Source organism: Carya illinoinensis, chromosome 14 (genome assembly GCF_018687715.1).
Source record: "Carya illinoinensis cultivar Pawnee chromosome 14, C.illinoinensisPawnee_v1, whole genome shotgun sequence".
Taxonomy (NCBI): Eukaryota; Viridiplantae; Streptophyta; class Magnoliopsida; order Fagales; family Juglandaceae; genus Carya; species Carya illinoinensis.
In genome coordinates, this window is record NC_056765.1 from 23,436,628 (window position 1) to 23,446,712 (window position 10,085).

The 10,085-nt window shown below is 36.6% G+C and overlaps 1 non-coding gene across 1 annotated transcript; it reads right to left on the reverse strand.

The window, feature by feature from the left end:
- Positions 1 to 1,421: 1,421 nt before the first annotated feature.
- LOC122295321 lies at positions 1,422 to 1,529 on the reverse strand. Its single transcript, XR_006237976.1, has one exon. It is a non-coding gene; the product is annotated as a small nucleolar RNA R71 (small nucleolar RNA).
- Positions 1,530 to 10,085: the final 8,556 nt, after the last annotated feature.

Genomic DNA, 10,085 nt, shown 5'->3' on the forward strand with positions numbered 1-10,085 from the left:
ATGCGAAATTAATTCCCATGGTCACCATTTGCTTTATTTTTCTCTTGATATTTTTCTTGTCTATTATATCTATGGGTAACTAAATTCTCAAGTAGGGTTAAGGATGAACTTACACATTAGATGGTATTTTTAATTTATATATTTGATTTTCAATTACTAGAACTCTTTTATTTTATCATTCTTAATTCATTATTGATGTTTTATTTTCTGAATAATTATAAAATTTATTCTATTTATGGATTTAGTCATATTTTTTCTATTGAATGAATTAGTTCTTTGATTATGTTTGAATCAATTATTTATATATATTTATTTAATTTTTTCCTACAATATTGGTCCTTGAGTGTATTGTCATCGTTAGATTTTCTCAATAATGATAACAATTTACGTATTTTAAAAGTGGTGAATGATTTTTCAAAGGGTTACATTTGGTTTAATTTTAATTTATAAATCTATACATTTTGATTGAGAATTTTGAGAATTGAATTCCCAATTAAGTTATTCAATGAATTAAGAATAATTAAAATATTGGATTGTGCAAGGGAATCCCGATGTTTTACTGTTCGTCAAATTTGAGTACTTTTTTCGTCCTGCTTCACTTTATTTTCTATTGAAATTAATTTTTATTCTCCATTAATTATTTAATATTTTTCTTTAGTTTCTTTATTCCTTTTGTTATTCTTTTAATTCGTCTCTCTATAAAATTGACTCCCCAAAGTTATGCTACAACTAACACATTATTCTTTGGGTGTAATCAAATTTTTGCGCCGTTGCCGGGGAGAAGGTAGAAGAATTGCTAGATTGTTTTTTTTTAGCAATTTGTAAATGTTGTAAATTCATTCCCTCTTTTAACTTGCTGCATCTTTATTTTATTTTATTTTTCTTTTTATAGTTTTGTTTTTAGTGTTGCAATTTTCTCCACCTTGCATGTACAGGTTTAGAGATGCATTAGGTCAGTTTGCTTGTATACCTATATTAGAGTTAGAGTCAGAGTCTAATTTTTCTAAACATTTGTTTAATAATTCTTCTAATTTTAAGGAAATGAGTGAACATGGAGATCAACCCACTAGGACCCTTCAGGATTACCTCTACCCTACACGTACAGCCACACCATCACGCATCATGTTTCCAGTTAATACTCGCCAACTAGATTTTAAAACAGGGATGATACAGTAACTCCCTGCTTTTCATGGCTTGGAAAATGAAAATTCATATGTGCACATCAGGGAGTTTGACGAAGTAGTTGCGACTTTTCATAGTCAAAATGTAACTGATTACGTTGTGAGACTTAAATTCTTTCATTTCTCTTTGAAGGATAGGGCTAAGAATTGGCTATACTTATTGAGACCGCGATCTATTGGGTCATGGAATGAGATGACTTAAGTCTTCTTTAATAAATATTTTTTCCAACATAAAACCAACGCTTTAAAAAGGCAAATCTCCATCTTTGCACAAAAGGATAGTGAGACTTTGTATCAGTCTTGGTAGAGATTTAATGATTTGTTGAGTATGTGTCCTCACCATGGGTATGAGAATTGGAGCTTAGTGAGCTATTTTTATGAGGGACTTACACCTAAAAAGCACCAATTTGTGGAGATGACGTGTAATTATGAGTTCTTACAGAAAGATCATGATGAGGTCATAGAATACCTCAATGAGCTTGTTGGAAAATCTCACACTTGGACTGGACCTAGTGCTACTGAGAGTACAAATAGGTCACGACCTGCAGGAAACCCAAATGGTGGTGGAATTTACCATCTTAGGAAAAATGATAACCTAAAAGCTAAGGTTGAGATGCTTACAAGAGAGTTAGAGGTATTAAAAACTAAGGATTTAAAGCCAACACACTACTTGTGTAGAGTCTTTTGGACTGTGTTTTGTGTATGGTGGGGTAGATCATCTAGCTCAAGAGTGCCCCACATTTGCTAAAATGAGGGGAATGTATGAGGAACAATGTAATGCCTTAGGTATGTACAAGAAACCTTATACACATTTCTCTGATACCTACAATCTTAGATGGCGTAATCACCCTAATTTTAGCTGGAAATCTGTAAACCAGCAGCCTACACAGCCACCTATAGCTTAACCAGCACCTTATCATGCATCATCTTCTTCTTTTAGGAACTCCTTAGAAGATACTTTACATACTTTTATTAAGGCATAAGGTAAAACTAATCAAAAGTTTGAATCTTTGATTACACAGGTTGTTGAAGAAAACAAGGAAATAAAGAGCCATATATTCAAGATGATGACCTACTTGAGTGTGAATGAGCATGGCAAGTTCCCTTCTCAAGCTCAATCCACACCCCAAGGTCAACATATGGTGCAAGAAAATTTGAAAGATGTCAATGCCATTATGACATGAAGTGACAAATTTTTAGACATACCAACAACTGATAAGTTAGAGGATCAAAGCAATAATGGTGCTGAACTGCCCAAGGAAGCTTAGGTAATAAAGAGTCTAGTTAAGGTACCATTTTCTCAAGCTTTAAAACTAAATAAGTGAACTTTAGATCCTGGCAATGAAATCTTAGAGAACCTCAAGTAGCTAAAAGTTAATCTTCCTCTTTTGCATGTTATTAAACAAGTTTCTACTTATGAAAAAGTTCTTAAAGATTTGTGTACAGTTAAGAGGAAGCAATATGTTAAGAAGACGGTATTTCTGACAGAGTAAGTTAGTACTTTAATTGAGTGGCGAATTCTTCATAAGTACAAGGATCCTGGCTGTCCAACCATTACATGTAATATTGTAAATCATGAGTTTGTGCAAGCCTTGCTAGATTTAGGAGCTAGTGTTAATTTGATGCCATATTCTATTTATTTGCAGCTTGGTTTGGGTGAAATTAAGCCTATTTCTGTTGTGCTTCAGTTGGCTGATTGTTTAGTTAAGAAACTGAGAGGGATAGTTGAGGATGTTTTGATCCAAATTGACAAGTTTTAGTATCCTGTTGATTTCTTAATTTTGGACACTCAGTCAGTTGTTGAGTCTAACTTTATGGTTCGTCTCATAATAGGTAGACTTTTCCTTACTATGATTAATGCACTTATAAATGGCAGGAATGTATTGATGAAGCTATCTTTTGGAAACATGACCATAGAGGTCAACATTTTTCATATTGAGAATTAGCCAATAGGTGACTAGTGCCACTAAACGTACATGATTGACGCACTCATAAATATGAGAGTTCACACAACTCATGATTCTGGTCCCCTTGAATATTCCTTTGTTAATTCTGAGTTTGATACTATTAGTGATTCATCTAATGTTGTTGATATTTATTTTATTTTTTATGAAACTCAAGATTATGGCGTACGGGCTTGGTAACTGAAATTTGAGGAGTTGGCTAAGAAAGGTGAAAAATAGATTCCTTCAGGTATGGAAGCACCAAGAGTTAAATTGAAACCTTTGTCTAAGTCTAAAATCTATAAGGTTAAAATGAAAACTTTTCATGATAAAAATATTCTTAGAAAAACGTTTCATCCTAATGATAGAGTATACTTATATGATTTTTGACTTCACAATCACTCAAGAAAACTTCGGTCTAGGTAGACCGGCCTTTTTCTAGTGGAGCATGTTTTTGAAAACGGGGCGGCAGAAATAGATGGCCTTAGGGATGGCCGGGTTTTTAAAGTAAATGATCAATGCCATAAAATATTTATTGATAGGCAAGTTCCGGAAGTGGAAGACATTCTACTTGTGGATCCGATATATCCACCTTGACCCCACAATGCAGGTATATATTTTTCTTTTCTTTTCTTTTCTTTCCTTTCTTTTTCTTTCTTTTTGTTTGTTGCTATCTTCTGTTTGTATGATAATGTCATTTCACCATTTCAGTTTGCTATCTCTTATACTTATCAGGCTAGCCACATCACACATCAGGTGTATTCTACCATTTTTAATTACTATCTATTCTGTTTTGGTTCTTAAACATCGAGGACAATGTTTTGTTTAAGTTGGGGGTGAGGCTTGGTGGAAAATTTGCATTTTCACACTAATTGGAATTATGTGGCACTATCACACATGCATCCTTTTCACATGTATACTCATTCTCATTCATAGCCATCTTTGTGAATTCACCAAACCCACCATAATCATTGTTTTGCACTCATCCAAACTTTGTGGTAAGATGGTGGTTTGACACATGTAGCTAGAGAACTCTTTTACTTAAGTATTTATGTGAGTTTTGGAGAGTATTGAGAGCCTACAAATGCAATAAATTGTGATAAGCATTCATTGATCTGTTGAATTAGACACTTCTTTTGAGAATATCATTACATGGTTTGTGGTAAGATGATGGACATACTTGGGATATGACGAAGGTCAACTTAGGATCAACGTTTGAGCCTTTCAAGCTAACCCTTTCCATCGTAGACCACTAGCAGCCAACTTTGAGCCAATAAACACGTAACTTTTTCTTTTCATATACCCACATCATTCATGTCTCTTCACATTGGAGTATAGCCTATACACTAATTTTTCTACCCTTTTTACTTACAAGTGTATACTAGATATGGAATTTGCATTTTCTTATTTTTGTGTTGGGTTCTCGAAAAAAAAAACAGAGAGAGAGAGAGAGAAGTGTACAAGTTACAAAGTATACAAAAGGATGGGTAGAAATGGCAAGGATATTAAAGTTGTGTGGGTTTATTCATCAAATTGTTGAAAAAAAAAGAAGAGGAAGAAGAAGGAAAATAATTATTATTCGATGATCTGAAAAGTTAGAGAGTACATCAAGTGAGAAATTTGGTCTATTGAGATATTTAATAAGATTCCCTTTACATATACTTGAAAGTTTTTTTAATAATTTTCATCCTTTTTTTCATATAGTCCCAAACCCAAGCCATGTTACAATATTTCGTATTGACGATTCTGATTCTAAGTAAGCTTTTGGAAATAGTGGTGGAAGTCTCATTTGTTAGTGTTTCTATTATAAGGTCAATGTTTACCTGTTACATGTACATAATTGCTTAATTAACCATGAGAGTGTGTGTATACCCATTGTCAACTTCATACAAGAATCCTCACACGAAATACTTTTATAACTGTGAATTATGGAGTTGAACATTTCTCTTGAGATGTTCTTCATGTTGCATGTGTTAGAGTTTCTGGTTAGATGGATATAGTTTGGAGCACACACACACACTCTATGGATCGCTATAGGTGGATTGCTTGTGATATGGTCATTGAATTTCTAAGATTGCTTTGATATGTGAATCTAGAAAGTGTGACTTGGTAGCCTTTGTGTGTGATTTTCTTTGATCTCTTTTATTGGTTTGGCCTAAAAATTGTTAAGCACTAGCAATGAGTAAGTTCGGGGGTGTGATGAGTGCGCGAAAGTGCACTCTAAATACCCTACTATTGGATTAAAATATTACAATGTAAATAGAAATCATAGAAATTAATGTGTATTCTTGAAATGAGTTTCTATTTATTTTGGGAAACTGCTAAGCATATTTTTCTATTTAATTTTAAAGTTTATAAAAGAGTCAAAGCCTAGTCAAATTCAAAAGTGGACTTTCATGGGGTTTGAGAGTAATTTGGATCAAGAAGAAAAAAAAGAAAAAAAATCACAAAAGGAAATCGCAAGAAGTCCGAATCTAAAATTCGCTAGGAGACAGTCTAAACATGCTTTAGTATTTTAATCCTAACTTTCCATTCACATATAGGATTGATGAGATTATTGATGCGTTGGAAATCTATCTTAAAGGGCTATATATTAGTCTCTAATAAGAAGTTCTAAATTCAAACTCCTAAAGCACATACGTGGCTTCCAATATGAGTCCTAAAATTTAGGCGATTTTTTTATACGGGAATTATGAAGACATTAGGGTTTCTTTCCTACCTTATATAAGTATATCATTAGAATGAAATTGAGGAGAGAGGAGAGGCACAAGAAGACGAATTGAAGAATGAAGAGACAAAATTAATTCCCATAGCCGTCGTTTGCTTTATTTTTCTCTTGAGATTTCTATTGTCCATTATATTTATGGGTAACTAAATTCTTAAGTAGAGACAGGGATGAACTTGCACATTATATGATATTTTTAATTTATGTATTTGATTTTCAATTACTAAAATTCTTTCGTTTTATCATTCTTAATTCATTGATGATGTTTTCTTCTCCGAATAATGTTGGAATTTATTTTGTTTATGGATTCAGTGATACTTTTTCTATTGAATGGATTAGTTCTTTAATTATGTTTGGATTAATTATTTACCTATAGTGATTTAATTGCTTGCTGCAATATCAATCCTTGAGTATATTGTCGTCGTTGGATTTTCTCAATAGTGATAATAATTTATGTATTTTAAAAGTGGTTAATGATTTTTCAAAGGATTACATTTAGTTTAATTTTAGTTTATAAATCTATACATTCTGATTAGAAATTTTGGGAATTGAGGGCAAATTGAGTTATTTAATGAATTAAGAATAATTAAATACCGAATTTGTGCAAGGGATTCCCAACGTTTTACTGTTCGTCAAATTTGAGTATTTTTTTCATTAGTCACTTTGCTTCACTTTATTTTGCATTTAAAATTAATTTTTGTTCTCCATTAATCATTTAATATTTTTGTTTAGTTTCTTTGCTCCTTTTGCCATTCTTTTAATTTGTCCTTTTGTGGAATCGACACCCCAAAGCTGTGCTATAACTATCATGTTATTCTTTGGGTGTAATCAAGGAGGAATGATTCAAAACATCCCAGCCTCCCTCCCTACAAAGTGGAAGCCTCATCTCTCCTCAGTGCCAATTATTCCGTTGAGGTTGGAGTTATCTGCCTATAAAAAGAAAACAGGGGGTCAAGCCCATGATGCTGATATTGACGTCTCTCACCCTGTGCTCGCCCCTAAGCATGCAAACTATATATACAAAGTGGAACAGAAGAAAGTGAAGGGAACCAATTTAAAAGGGGGCCAACAAGGAAAGGCAAGTATTGTGTCCATCGGGTCAACCGGTGAAGAAATAATAAAGAAAAATATGCAATAGAGTAGAGAAGAAAGTTTGTTCATTGATGACTAAAGTCTTTACAAAAGGGAAGATTGCTATGTCTTTACAAGGGACATTACAAAAGAAAATAGGTAGACGTATAAATCTGAAAAAGGAAAACATTTACCCGAGGGTCTTGGAGTCGGCAGGGTCATTTCATAGCGCACAACCCCTCACCTAATCCAAGTGTCGTCACAAACAAAACTAACAAGAGACAATGTCTCGTTGACGGCCGTAATTATGGCTCATCAATAGCTGCCAATCTGCCTTTGCCTATGCCTCCAAAAGTGATTGATTACCCTGTTACACCTCTCTTGTCAATTTACAATACCATCAGTAGGTAGGTTGTCGCCTGAGCAAATCATTTTCTAGTAGGAGTGGCGAACAAGGGCCTCTATCATTTCGAGGTGTCAATAACACCCGAGGTCCCTCTAGGGAGAATCATGTTTGAGAAGACGAAGACTTGCTCAAGATGGCAAGAAAGGCCTTTATGTGGCAAGTCTGTACCTATCTCAAGTCCAAAAAACTTGTTGCCAAGTTGGCTTCTAGAGTTTGCTCTTCCCCATTTGTGGAGGTTTTTACAGTGTGTGAGCACTGAGTCGGCCTTTATAAAGGCTCACAGTGCCCTTAACAGGCGATGATGCCTCCAGAACAACGACACTCGACTCCTCTTGGGTACCACCACCACCAAATGCCATGAGAGGTCGTCATTCTTCTGCTTCAGTACGGACCTATGGCAAGCCTGCATCTCAGAACCTAGAAATGAACTGGAAGGCTTATTAGGCTTGGGGGCTCTTTGAGGCATAACATGTGTAGAAGAATTTGAAGGGAAAGAAGAGAAGTTCTAAGCACTTGAAGGATAGAAAAAGAGGTATGAAGGCCACCAACTATGAATCCGGAGTTTATATAGGCATGAATGACGGCTCATATTCTGAAGTCTTGGGAGAATGCATATTCCACAAGGCCAACGAATCTGGCACGAATCTCATAGCATGCAAAGTGGCAGAGCCCAATTGGCACCATTAATGCAAGAAGGACATAACAAATGTGAACAAATATCAGCACTCAACTACTCAAAGCACGCTAATAAAATTGGGAAGGGAATCAACACACGTTGCATTAGTCGGTGAACAGGCCCAATAAGGATGCCCTAGGCCCTGACATGTGAAAAAGATGAGAAAACCAAGGCAAGAAGAAACTCCCAATAGAGGACTAGTAAAAAAAAAACAACCAAATTGCTATAAATCAAAGTGCACGATAAAGCAGTAAAACAAGTACCCCTTCATTAATGATTAGTCAATACAAAGGAGAAAGCTGAAAAGAAAAAATTTTATTACATCAAGACAATAATAAAAAAGAAGATGCAAAATCAGGCAAGGGGGGCGTCGAGATCCTCCTCAGACTCAACAGAGCCAACCTTAAGAGCATTAGGGTCCACTATATGCCCAACGGGGTTGGCCTCAAGAACATCAGGGGCCACCCCCGTGCCCTCAAGATCAGCCACATGATCTTCGGGATTAGGGGGAATGCATCAGGGATCATCTCTCAACCTAACTCACAGTTGTGCTTGAGGGCATGGGGATTGGGAGGAAGCTCGCGAATATTGAGGACTCTCAAATGTGCCTCAAGAGCCTACAAGCTCACTTAAGGGTTCAAAGTTACATAATTCCACAACTTCTTAAGGCCTTCGATATACCCATGCATCCAAGCTTGGTCGCGGACAAAGAGGGCCGATCCCAACTACTCGCTTAGGCTAGAAACGACATCTTGCACCTGAGTTAGGTCACTTCGCAAGTCCTTGATGACCATATCTTGAGCGGTTACCCTTTGTTGAGCCTTCCCTAACTCATTCGATGCCCCTCAGCCCTCATCTTCTCTTGTTCAGCCATAGCCTAACTAGCTGACTGTGATGCCCCAAAATCCCCACGCACGGACACGGGAAAATTGAGATGTCCGGATGATGACAACCCGGGTCACCACCCTATCGACGAGTGCCAAGTGTGTGTAAGAGTAACAAATGTGCAAAAGGAAACGCAGCGGATAACGAAAGTCATATAACTAAGTACCAAAATTTTTTCTTAATATAATACAAGCTGTTTAAAACATACATAAATAAAATATTACATAGCACAAATATGGTTCAAAGCCAACTATAAAGCATACTTCAACTCAAAACTTCGGCAGAGCCGCATCCTCGGGCTCAGCCTCCTCCTCTTCCTCGAACCCTGCACCAAAATCTACAGAACCAAAAATGGTGCCGCAGGTAAGTAAGATCCAAACACCACCAGATAAAAACATATAAAACTCAAACAATATGCATGAAGTATGCCCAATGCACAAAACTCATAAAAAACATATTTTTCTACGCACGCCAAAAATCCCCTTTGGCCCAAAAACATAACCTTTCCAAATATCACGCCAAAAGTCACATTTGGCCCATATCAAATTCAAACCATTAACCAAATTAATCCGTATGCACCATGACCTCCCCTAGGGGTCATCCGCACACCCTAGCTCCAGTGCCACACCGCAGGTAACGACCACGCATGTGACACCTAAACGAGCGATGCCCAATTCTGCGCCCCGCGCGTTCGTAGCCAAGCATCCTCTAACCCTCACCAGCGAACGGCCACGGAGTTGGTGCGTAGAGCGATGCCCGGTTCCACGCCCGGCGCGTTCGTAGCCAAGCATCCCCTAGCCCTCGCTCCCGTCGTCGCCCAGCGACAACTCAAGGGACGTCACTCAGTTTATTACACTCCCGAGTGACCAGAGGAGCTCCACCGAGATAATACCCCATCCCGGCTTGGGGTCGTGATACACACGCACCCGAAAATCCACTTACGCCAAAAAACAGGATTTTCTCAATAAAATTAAAATGCACGTGCATGCACAATGTAAATGCAATATCATTGCACAAAATAATCAACCATCCATAAATCAACAAAACCAAGCACTCCGTCCTCTAACCATCCGACCCCCGAACTCCTCAGACTCAGTCTAGAATCAGCCAACCAACAATAAATAATTATTGAATGAGCAAAATATATTTAAATCTAAAAGTAGGGTTTGGAAAATACTTACAGCGCTATATGGTATTT